Genomic DNA, 12,870 nt, shown 5'->3' with positions numbered 1-12,870 from the left:
ATAATAGTGCTGCACCCTGTTGGTAAACCTATTAACTTTTGAATGAAACTATGGAACATTACAGAATACAGAATCAAATTGTTTAGCTGAACCAGCTGTTTTAATTACATTTAAATATAAGTACTCATAAGGCGAACTAATGGGAAACTCTAGAGCCACTGGGGCGGAGCCCTTTTGACGGATCTGCACCAAACTTCACCCAAACCATCCTTGAATAATGTTTAATACTGCCTGAAAGTTTCATTGCAATCTGTCGAGCGGTTTTGGAGTCCATAACGTTCAAATATATATATATATACTAGCTGTACCCGCGGGCTTCGCCCCGTTTAACTTCATAAGTATTCGCATGGCTCATTCACGTCCTGGTTGAAGTTCGTTCGCTACGCTCACTCACCTTTTGGTTGGAAATTCAAATTAGTTGTCATAAATTTAAAAAAAATAATAGTGCTGCACCCTGTTGGTAATCCTTGTAACTTTTATGCTATTGAACATCATAGAACAGAACCAACTTGTTTAATTGAAACAGCTGTTAAGATTCATTAATTCCTTTTAAATATGAAAAATCATAAGATTAACATGGGGAACTACAGAGCCACTGAGGCGGAGCCCGAAAGGGTTTTTGAGATAAGAATATGCTTTAATGTTAATCGGGAATGTGAGCTATCATCATGCCAAATTTCAGCCCAATCCGTCCAGTAGTTTATGCGTGATTGAGCAACAAACATACACACAAACTTTCAGATTTATAATATTAGTAAGATATATATATATATATATACAAACTTCCTCTTTTATCAATATAGATGTGAGTGAAAATTTTGAAACGTACGTTTTCAGGAAAAGCACTTTAAAAATTTCTTGATCCATTTTTTGAAACTTTTATTATTTTACCGAATTTCCTTATAGGGAAGTAACTATTATTACCGTAGGTCTCATGGTAAGACCTAGGCCCGGGACCGATTTGCTTATTAATTTTGATGTCCCCAGAGGCCAAAAACACCATTTGTTCAATTTTTTATATATGTATATCTAGGTATATATATATATATATATATATATATATATGTGCGTCCGTCCGTAAACTAACTTGAGTAATTTTTGTCCGATTTTGATACAATTCGGTTTTAAGGTGTAAGGATAAACTTGAATGAGTTCGCGTACCAGCATGATCGGACCATGGGAACGGGGTTTTATGGGGTAAAAATAAGTTACTCTTAAAACACAAAATTTATCAATTTGTCTCCAGACCTTTATAAAGAGCTTAAAAAAACAAATAATTTAGTATACCAAAGTGTTTTTTGTACAGTGATTGGTTAGGGAGAAAATTCAAAAAATTTTTAATTTAAAATTCCCATGTTATTTTTATGGAGAATATTGTAAAATGTTGTAGTTGGCTTTGTTTATGGATATATTTTGATCAAACTTGGTGAATTTATTTATTTCAAACTAAGCTATTGATATAAAAAACATACTTTATTAGTTTCCCTGTAGCAGCTAACCATAGGTACTCGTTAAACATGATTGTTAATTTAATAGATTAATTGAAAATCAATCCAGGCAAATGGAAATTTGATTAGTCGGCAGGTTTGCTGCAGCGGGGGTATTTTTTATTTCATTAACATTTGAAGTTTCCTCAAATGGCCATGGTAGCGCAATATCTTTGGTAACTTTTCATTAATAGAGCATCTTTGATGGAAAAACACAAAATTTTATCACGACCATCTTGGACATAAAACTGAATATTAAAAATGGTCAATATTATTGTTATAACTATTTTTTGCTATAAATTCATTTACTTTTAGGGCCATTATACAATAAACAGCTCACTAAGGTTTTGGTTTATTTGGTCTTTCTAAAAAAAAATAAAAAAAATAAAGAAATTAAAAAAAAGCCAATAACATTTTTTTAAGTTTGTATAACTTAGAAAAAACTTACCTGAGACCCGAAAAATCGTTATGTTTCTATAGAGGTGTGCTTCTTTTGTGTATAAAATATTAAAATAAATATGATGATATTTTAATTTTAGAAATTTATATTATAGAAATCATAAACGTAATGGTCAGGGACAAGCGGTACAGTCGTGAATTGTCTGGAATAATCTAAATCTCTCCAAACAATCCTTCAATTATACTGTTAGTTATAATAACTAGGTGGCGTTAGCAGAGGCATCCACAAAATTGAGCAGAGTCATCAAGGGCTCATATTATATTGTTTTTGTCATACTGCAGTAAAAACAGTTGTTTTTAATGCATGCCTTGCTGGTCTAAAGTAGCATTTTTACTCTTTAGGGAGTAAAAATCGTTTTTAGCCTCAATGGAGTAAAAATCAGCTGTTGTCAACTCAGTTGTAAATTTCTATTACAAACGATTGCATGTATCGAAATATGTATCGATTCGTGCTTTATAACCATTTTGACCTACAGTCTACAGTCTCTTTCTCATAGCATTTTAGCATTGCAGATACATTGATCCATTCCCACATTCAACACTGCTCGCCTTTACTACTTCCTTCACCACCCCCTACGTCGTGGACCTGTTTCCCTCTCTTCCCAATCCCATAGCATTTTAGGATTTTAGATACGTTAATCTAATTGCCACAAACATTGCCCACACTCTGCACTGCTAGCCTTTACTACTTCTTTCGCCATTTTCTATGTCGTGGGCATGCTTCCATCCCTTCTCATAACATTTCAGCATTGCAGATACATTAATCTAACTGCTACAAACGGTTTCCAGTTCCCACACTCCACACCTTACTACTTCCTTCACCTCTTCTTACGTTGTGGACTTGTTTCCCTATCTTCCCATAGAATGTTAAGGTTGTAGATACCTTAATCTAATTAATCATCATAAACAGTTCCCATACCCCGAACAGCTCGCCTTTACTACTTCCTTCACCACTTCCTACGTCACGGACCTGTTTCCTTCCCTTCCCATAGCATTTTAGGATTGCAAATACCTTAATCTAATGGTCATAAACAGATCCCATACCCCGAACAGCTCGCCTTGACTACTTCCTTCATCACTTCCTATACATCGCGGACCTGTTTTCCTCCCTTCCCATAGAATTTTAGGAATGCAGATACCTAAATCTAATCGTCATAAACAGTTTCCAGACTCCAGACTGCTCACCATTACTACTTCCTTCAACATCTTCCTACGTCACGGACCTCAAGCTAGTGTCGTCATTTGATTATATTTACGATTCATACCGTTTCTGTTCTAATATCTGTGGATTTGCTATCAGCTATTTCTTTATCTACTGCATTCAAAAGTCAACAGCTGATCATATGTTTTTGTTTATGTGTCAAATACATCTATATTTATAAAAGGCAAAGCCCTCACTGACTGACTGACTGACTCACTCACTCATCACTAATTCTCTTACTTCCCATTTACCTAGGAGGCTGAAATTTGGTACACTGATTCTTTACGCATTAAATAGTAATGGTAGTAAAAATACGCTGGCCCAAATGGGCCAAAATCGTACTTTGAGGGCTTGCCAAAAAGGGTTTATGGGTCAACGCACCGACTTGAGACCCTCAAAAGGCACATCTACACGTTTAGATTAGGGCTTTCAAACAACATAAAAAACATTAAAATTGAGCCAGTGGTTTGGGCTGTAGGTCCGTCAACATTCAAGGAGAAGAAGGAGAACACGGAAAATTAGCGAATTTTCAAACTAGTTTTTCTTGGCTCAAACACAACCGTTTTTTAAATGGTTTTTTTATTTTGTTGAGAATGAGTGCCCCTATCCAGTAGATGAATACTTATTTTAATAGCTTTTGTTTCTTCAGAGCTATAGAGGAGTAAAAAAGCCACTTTGTCTTTGTCATGTATATATACACTGCAGCAGCTGTGTACCGCTGGGGGACTTGGCGGGGCGGAACGCTGCCGCGTTCCTTAATCACTTATAAAGTTAACTTATATCTATTGTATGGGTTGGTTTCTGCCTTTTTTACCACTTTTTCTTGGAGATTGTACGTACCTCTAGGTGATATTCTTTGGCAATTGCATCTGCAGACGAAAATTGGATTGGTGTAATTATTACAAGGGAAAAGAGTGAGAAATCCTGGACAATTTGATATAGGCTAAAAATAAAACTGAATTAACACTGTGCTACATTTCTTGAGCAATCATTGATAGGTAACCGATTTGCAAACAATGGAAACATAGAAAAAGTCATAGAACACATCCAGGTAAAAGAAATAGAAATATTTTTTTTACACTAAAAACATTAAAAAAACAAGATCAGCTTTTTGAAAAAAGATAAGATATTTACAAAAGATTTTGATATCTAACTGTTGTGTAGATCGTAAGTATTTCCATAATCTTTGAGTCGCCTGCAATGCTCCGCAATTGCTCGAATTCGAGCAACAGGTACACTAGTAATTATAATTATGATTCTCATTATAGATGTTTGCATTGGTTTTTGTTCTGCCACACTGTTCAATGCAAACACAAGAGATGTCTATTAAAATAAGTATTAAGAATGATTGAGATTTGCCTGTATATTCCAACCATGGTAAGTGTGTGTAACTTATTCAGTTATAGGCTAGTTTGACTAGCCAGAAAACCGGGCTGACACTAACAATGACAGGTTTTTACTTTCCTGACCCTATTTTCACAAGGTCAGTTTGTGTGGTGTATTTTCCAGGGTGGCTCTTTCAGTGACATCCATATCCATGTTAATCAGACACACAAAAAAACATTGAAAATCTTCAAAAATATTGTTCAAAATGGCTCTTCATGCTGGAAATATGTAAACACCTACACCTTACCTACTCTTTAGGTTTTCACCCTACTAGGTTTGCTGCTACGGGGAAGGTAAAAAGTGTTTTTTGACCATACGTCAATAGTATAAGATGAAATAAATAAATTAGCCAAATTTTATCAACATATATCGACAAACAAGTAAACTACAACAGTTTTAATTTTCTTTTCTCCATTAGAATAACAAGGGAATTTTAAATTAAAATATTTTTGAATTTTTTCTGTGATCGTTAGGCATACGACAGCGCTTCAATATACTAAATTATTTCTTTCTTTTAAGCTCTACAAAACGGTTAAAAAATAAATTGCAAACTTTTTGTTTTGAGAATAAAAAATAGGTGAAACCAATTTTTACCCCATAAACCCCTGTTCCCATTGTCCGATTATGCTTGTTCGCGAACTCGTTTGAATAAATGTAGGTTTACACATTTCTACCAAGTTTCATCAAAATCGGACCATTTTTGCTCGAGTTTTCACCCTAACGGACACATATATACAAATATATATTATTCTTGAGGAGATCTTGATAGAGTTTATGATTAATGAAACATGAAACATTGCAAATTTTCTTTTAATACAAATGTTTTCATGCAAAGAGAAATTAATGAAAAATGTAAAAATGAACAAAATAAATAAATTTGAACTGTTTTTCCATAAAAATATAAATATATATATGAATTTTAACGGATGGTGTTTTTGACCTCTAGGGCCCTCAAAACGAAAAATTAAATCGGTCCCGGGTCCAGGTCTTACTATTAGTACTACAGTAAATGGGAAATTCGCTAACAACATTTCATTTCATATAATTTATTCATTTCAGTACATCAATACAGGAGTAGCGATCTACACTATATAAAGTTGAAAATGATTAATTTACAACTTATCAAAATATAAGAAGGTTTCAACTGACTTATACGATCCCCGCCTATAGAACAGGCACCCTGCTAGTTAAATATCAAGATATCTCTTTTCACCCAAGACAAGGTCAGTTAGTGAAAGTAATCATTTTAACAAACATACTAAAAAAACAGTATTTTTTTTACCAGGCAGAAGTACAAACAAATATTAAAAATTTAAGAAAACATTTTCATAAAAACAATAAAATGATCTTAGTTTAATAATCTAAATGAGAAAAAAATTTAAATAAAAGTATACTGATATTCCAAATAAATATTAAACTAATCAACATAATGAATCTAAAGAGATTTGTCTCCACTTCTTCAGCCTCCTCACCCCCAACCACCATGCCTCCATCACCTTCTACCCTGTCATCAGGCCTGGAAAACAGAACAAAAATTAATACAAAAAACTGTATTCTGAACAAGTTTAGTCTTTTTATGCATACTTTTATTATTATTTAATGTGCTCAGTGGCGTACTGAGGGGGGGGGGGGGCGGTTCGCACCAGGCCCCACACCAACATAGGCCTCCAAATATCAGGGCCGTATTCCCCTAACGGCGGACACTGTGATTTCCGAGGGCTTCGGCCTGGGAAGGGGACTCACTTGCGGCCTCAAAAGAATGTTTTTTTTCTCTTGGAAAATAAAATTTCCCACAATCTGTTAGAATTAGGGGGTACAATAATCCAAGTTTAACTTGTATTCTCATGATAGGCGAAAGCGTCTGCAAAGATTGCGTGATCAAAATTTACGACTACCAGCGATCGCGGGTGACGATAATCAGGCCTCGCAACCGCGAAAGATGTTCACGATTGCTCCGAGGATGCCCACGATTATAACCACTGGAGACTGTGGAAGACGAAGATGATGACCCTGCAAACACGGAAGACGCTCACGATTTGGTCATTACCGAGGACAATATCGTTTAATTTTGCCACAAATGCAGTAGTCGTTTGTATCAATATATAAGTGCAGACACCCATACAACCCATTTTGTATAGGACAAAATATAATGTACAGAGTGTGGCAAAATTATCTGATAGTTTTCTTCGCCGCCCTGTGACGACTGGCGGAGGGTGGTGGGGATAGGGGCGCTCCAAGGCCTACGTGCGGACACTTATAGTTGCCATGGAGCTGTGGACAGCTGAGCACCATGCAATTGTAGTGCAAGTGTTTTTTAAAAGTGGCAATTCCGGTGTAGCTGTTCAGGGGTAGTCCCGTACACGTTTCCAACATGGGTCCAAGGGGAAAAGTCTCAACTTGAAACAACATTTTGCTGTGGGTCTGCACTTGGATAAGCTGTAGCTGTGCACAAGTCTGGCCACTCAGTAGAAGAAGCTACACAGGTATAGCAACTTTTAAAAACACTTCCACTACAAAAATACATGGTACTCAGCTGTCCACAGCTCCATGGCTACTAAAAATTGTTCACACGTTGGCTTTGTAACAACCCTATTCCCACCACCCTCCGCCACACACTGGCTTGACAGGGCGGCAAAGAAAACCGTAAAATAATTTTGTTTGTCAACCGCCCTGAATGACCTTTTTTATTTCTTAAGATAACAAATTGGCTTGGTGGACAACATTTTATGTCAAATGATGAGGTCATCAATGAAACAGAAGAGTATTTTTAAGGCTTTTCAAGTTTGTAGGGTACTATTTATTTGAACAGCATTTGAAGGAGGTTGGAGTTAACTTTAAGATAAGATAAATTGAAGCACGCTCGTAAAATACCTTATTGATCTATCAGAATTTTACTACTTGTTTCAACTGCTTCTGTTGACAACGCTTTTCCATTTCTCTTAAAATAATTTTTGTTTCAGTACTTACCAAATGTAAACACTATGACATATTCAGAATAATTATGTTGTCAAAAAATATAGCCTACATTTCCTAAAAAACAAAAGCAAATTTTGGGCACCTCTCCAGTTAAAATGTTCGGTACACTAGGAATTAAGGAGGGTTATGCAACATAGGTTTCAGGACACGGCCCTGGATTTATAAGTATTAAATTTAAGGAAATGGCAAAACTTACCATAAGTTAGCTCTTTTCAATCTTCGTCTTTACTTTGCCCCATCCTCCATCTCCTCTTCCTCTGGCACCTCTCCCCTGTACCCTCCAATGTCGGAGGATATTAATTACAACGCCCCCATTCTACTGGTAGGCTACAGCTCTGTACAGAAATATTGCAAAAAATAAAAAATAGTGTTATACAAATAATTTTAGTCTAACAAATAATACAAGAGTGTACACTCCTTTCTAGATTTGCGATATTCAAATAGGTACAGCTAATAGATGAAATTTTTTGGCAATCTGGGTCAAGTTAATATAAATGTTAGAAAAATGTTCCATTTTTCCACTGCCAGTGCTGGGAAAGGCCCCGGATGGAGGCTCAATAGTTAGTAGGACTGCTGTCGGTGGACACGGTCATACCGATTATGACGGAGGGTGAGGACAATTGGACCTGTGTGTCACATTATATCCAGGGTATTCTCCGCGCCAAGAAGATCGACCTTGACCGGGATGCGGTGTAGGTTATTAAGAATCTAAATGCCAGAAACGGTGCGAGCCCTGAGGGCTTAGGTCACATGTTGGCCTGACTTGAAGTAATGTGACAAACAATTCCAGGTCTGTGTCCAACAGAGTAGAGGGGGTTTTTTAGTGAGTAGTCTTGATAATTTTCAGGAGTCTCACACTACAGGCTGGCTACCTGTGTGCGTAAAAGCATTTTCCCTCATCTCCCTAAGAAAAAAAAAAAAAAATATATATATATATAAATGTTAGAACTTTTATCAATAATTTGGTTTAGACAAAATGAATTGCTTCAAACATTAATTCATTGTTATTTCCCAATTTGGAAAAATGCAAGCTATAGCCTAATTAAGACATTTCCAAACAACATGTTTCGAGATGTAATCCAAATAAATTTTAAGTAGGGGCCTAGTTTTAAATTGTTATAAAAACTAAAAATTTGCATACAGATTATAAATTATCCTCATGTTTCACCAAAAACTATTGTAACTAGTGGGCAAAGTGGCACTTTGCTACACATGAGAGAAATGTTTAAACACACGAGCCGTAGGCGAGTGTGGAAAGTATCTCGAGTGCAGCAAAAGCAGTTTGCACTTGTGTTACAATAGTTATTTTATTTGTGTAACTAGTGGGCAAAGTGGCACTTTGCTGCACACGAGAGCAACGTTTACGCACTCGCCTGCGGCTCGTGCGGAATGATCTCAAGTGCAGCAGAGGCCTTTTGCACTCGTGTTACACATTATATTTTTCCTACAATCACTATAAAGCATATAAATAAATAATTAGTCTTTCAAACACTATACAACACGTTTTTAGGTTCAGCTGGCAACACAAATAGGTGCCCTAGAGAAATAGAGAAAGTAGTACCCGGTCCGTATCACTCCGCTATTTTTCCTCGGCAAGAAATGTGCTCCGTGTTTTGAGAATATAGTTCCGTATGTTTTTGTAATTTGAAGTGGTTTCCGCGCCCTAAAAAAATGCTTTAAAGGTATTTTCTTGTTTATTAAGATTGTAGGAATGTTTTAAAAACGTTTAAAAGTAAAGTCCAGAAAGTTCAGAAATACCGAAACTATAAACACGAAATTACAGGTTAAATCGTAGTTATAGCCTAATAGTCAATCAGCTGCTCATAGTATTTTAATCTTTAAGTGTTGCCAACCTATTTCCAAGCGTACACGGATTACGTGCATAATAGAACCACGCTGTTTTGTGTTGTTTCGTTGGAATCCTGATGTGCGGCTAAGTATAAACCGTACGGCAAAGTATAAATAAGCAGCTTTCTGTACTATAAACAGTACAAGGAAGCCAACTTTGTCGGTTGACTGTAGGAAAATTATATTTGTCTTACAGTTATTATAAAACATATTAAATAATTAGTCTTTCAAACTCGGTTCAACACGTTTTTAGGTTAGGTTAAATCCAAACATTGGTGAAATGGTAAGCTGTACCAGTTGATCCTAACATCTAGTATAATATCTAGTCGTAATATCTTGAATGCATAGCCAACTTATTTTCAAGTATATGTATGTATTACGTGTCTAGTTTAATAAAACCAGGCTGTTTTGTGTTGTTTAGTTGGAATACTGGAGTGCGGCAAAAAAAGAGTGCGGTAAAAGTAAGTAAATGCAGCAATTAGCAACTTTCTGTGCTATAATAAGTACAAGGAAGGCCACTTTTTTGTCAGGTGACAGTTGGAAAAATAATTCACATGCGCTTCATTTTGAAAACTGTGAATGACTGACTTAAACGACCTTTTTATTATTACTGTTATCATGTTAAAATGTGTAATTTTGCGCTAATGCTGCCTAGTTATTAGTTTATAACTAATGTGATAACTGTATACACACATTTTTTTTTGTCCTAGGACGCTACAGGCACTAGTCCGGAATTTTAATTCACATTTCACACTTCAGCCTAGGTCTAGGGCTGTGGTATTCAGACAAAAAATAATAATAAAAATAAATAATGAAATACATTGGTCATCTGGCAGAATTTGAGCCCCAGCCCGGTACTGAAGTTCTGCTCGCTCCCCTAGGGTAAAGAATTTAGTCAATTGTAGGCATTAGGCAGGCCTATAAAATACGTAGAGGAGGCTATGACTTAGAGCATTGGAACGCTGAGAAATATGATCAGTCATTAATATTAATCGGGGCCAATCGATGTGACGTCAATAGGCCTATGAGCGAAGACAGAATCATATTTAGTAAATAAAGTTGTCACTTCCAATTGCTTGGTGTTGAAAACAATCAGCTGTAGGCTTAAGTTACTTCACCCACAGTTCATTCCACTTGTTAATGTCATCCACCCTACCTTGACTATTCAAACATTTTGAGCGGCGATTTATTCCGTTTCCGTAATATTCATCTGCAGTGAAAAATAGTGGTCTATTTGGATTCAGTACATAAAAAACTACGCAGAGGATACGGGCCCGGTAACCGGACGTGGATTAGGCATCCGGCAGCTACTGTCATAACCTAACCTAACCAACCAAACTTGCTGATAATTGTAAAAATTGAGTGAAGGTTAAATTCTGTCCATAAAATAAATTTATAAAAGTAAAATACTTAAACAACAGATAGCCTATTGTACAGTTAAGAATAAACCCAAATATGGAGAGTAGGCCTAGGACATAAAAATGTTCTTTCCATTTATGATAACCCAACCTAACATAACCGCCGCAAAGCGCTGTATATCTGTAGCCTCCGGATAATACTTACCACAGAACCGCTTTGAACATTGAATAACTTCAAACATAGCCTAGAATCTATCCCAAAAGGGGAAGAATATTGACTCACCTCACTTAAGTTATGGTTAGACCAAGGAACATTATCACAGCAGTATGGTAATTGCCTCCAGGGTACACAACTCTGGTCTCTCTCTCTCATCTGCAGTGATGTCGATAGCAATGTCGTCCAGAAAGGTCAGTCCTCTTAACTTACAATATTTAAAATAAAGACCAATTTGGGTTCAGGTCAAATTACAGCCTTTGCTCCAGGATCATCTATAAAATTAACATTGAAGTCATCAGCAATGAATGATATAATCCAAGTCAGCTCTAGAATATTTGACAGCACTTAAGTTTACGTCCTACACTCATTCCAATGAAGGTATTTCTTTAATAGGCCTACTTTCTTTCTTATTACTTGACGACCATACAAAGTAGGTATTTTAAGCCAAGTATGAATGGAGATGAGTGTAGGATGAGTGGAGCGATCCTGTAGTCTTGTTAGTGACTAAGACCGACATTCCTTAGACACAACTGTTAATTAATAGCCCAAACAGCTAATGGCAACTAAGGGACATACAGTTTATAGTGGAATCCGAACCACATTATTGCCTTGGTATAGGCCTACTATACGAATTGGTCTAATTATCAGGATAGTACTGGGGAGAGTCGTAGTAAGTATTCACTCGTGTGGACGTTCATCCACACCAGGGAGTGTCGAATCCACAGTGCATGCCTATAAATATCCACAATTCGTGACCTCCTAGTAGCTGGATTACAGGACGGCGCCACCCGTCCCGGAGTCATATTGATTATTTCATTTGATAAACTTAGGCCTAGGCCGGCTGCACTTTACTTTACGTCCTACACTCATTCGAATGAAACTATCGATTGTTCGATTGTTTCATTCGATATACCGTTTCGTTAGGTAGTTAGGCCTACCGTACGTTACCGTAGGTAAAACCTTACCTAAGTTAACTTACCAAACCATATATCAAATGATACAAACGATTAGGCCTAATCGATATATCGATCGATATTTTCATTCAAATGAGTGTAGGACGTAAAGTAAAGCCCCTAGGCCTAATATTAAGTTTGGTTAGTTAGGGTAAAACCTAACCTAACTAAAGGAATGAAATATTCAAAATACGGGTACAGTTTCTTAACTGGGCTATGCTAATATAGATTGAAACTATCGATTCGATTAGTAAACCTTCATGCGATTTTTTTGCCATCAGCAAGTTTTGTTACATAAACAAATTCTTAAAGTTGACACTGGGTCAGTGGGAAAAAGAGACTATCCTAATAGCCTAGGGATAATGCCTATTCAAACATTTGCTACAATATTGTTTGATGATCCAGAATTAGCCTACGAATAAGCTGTATCTTAGGTTCTTGTTGCTTGTTGGTGACTTACCGAAGTTAGTGTCTGGTAGGACTAATGTTATGAAGTTATCATGTTGATTAAGTTTTTATCCTATAAAAATTAACTTATTTCACATTATTCCTTGAAAACTATTGTTTGTAACACTCGAGTCATCTATTTTCTTGTAAAGAAATAAAAAAGATAAATATTTACAATATACTTAAAAGTTTTTAGTCTTAGTCAATAAATGGCCAGCTTGAAGATGTCCGTCGGAATTCGGAATCAAATATTGCGAGTTGCGACTCGTGAGTCGTGAGTTGAGGAACTGAACGATGAATTAGAACAACTCCTTTTCAAGAGTAGCTCCGAAGAACGGGAGCTTGTCGATATACTGGGACTATTTCAGTGTCGACATAGTGAAACTATTTCATTGTCGACAATATGGGATGTCGACAATTTGTGGTGTCGATCATTTGCGACGTCGGTTATTTGGGATGTCGGTTAAGTGGGAATATTCCAGTGTCGACAAACTGGGAAAAATTCAGTTTCGATCAATTTCTACGGTTGTCGATATTG

The 12,870-nt window shown here is 36.3% G+C and overlaps 1 long non-coding RNA gene across 2 annotated transcripts; it reads right to left on the bottom strand.

Annotated features, from left to right (window-relative positions):
• Window positions 1-5,593: 5,593 nt before the first annotated feature.
• On the bottom strand, window positions 5,594-12,502 carry LOC128990394 (uncharacterized). Of its 2 annotated transcripts, XR_008490520.1 has the most exons (4): window positions 12,346-12,502; window positions 10,999-11,204; window positions 7,706-7,844; window positions 5,594-6,049 (listed from the first exon to the last, which is right to left on the bottom strand). It is a non-coding gene; the product is annotated as an uncharacterized LOC128990394 (long non-coding RNA). The 2 variants fall into 2 exon arrangements; XR_008490519.1 differs by lacking the exon at window positions 12,346-12,502 and having other exon boundaries at window positions 10,999-11,703.
• Between the last annotated feature and the right edge of the window lie 368 nt (window positions 12,503-12,870).

The sequence above is a fragment of the Macrosteles quadrilineatus genome, unplaced genomic scaffold (assembly GCF_028750875.1).
Source record: "Macrosteles quadrilineatus isolate MER2022 unplaced genomic scaffold, UCM_ALF_1.0 Scaffold_3__2_contigs__length_128488019, whole genome shotgun sequence".
Lineage (NCBI taxonomy): Eukaryota > Metazoa > Arthropoda > Insecta > Hemiptera > Cicadellidae > Macrosteles > Macrosteles quadrilineatus.
The sequence above is the reverse complement of the archived record's forward strand: the minus strand, read 5'-3'. Positions and strand labels throughout refer to the sequence as shown.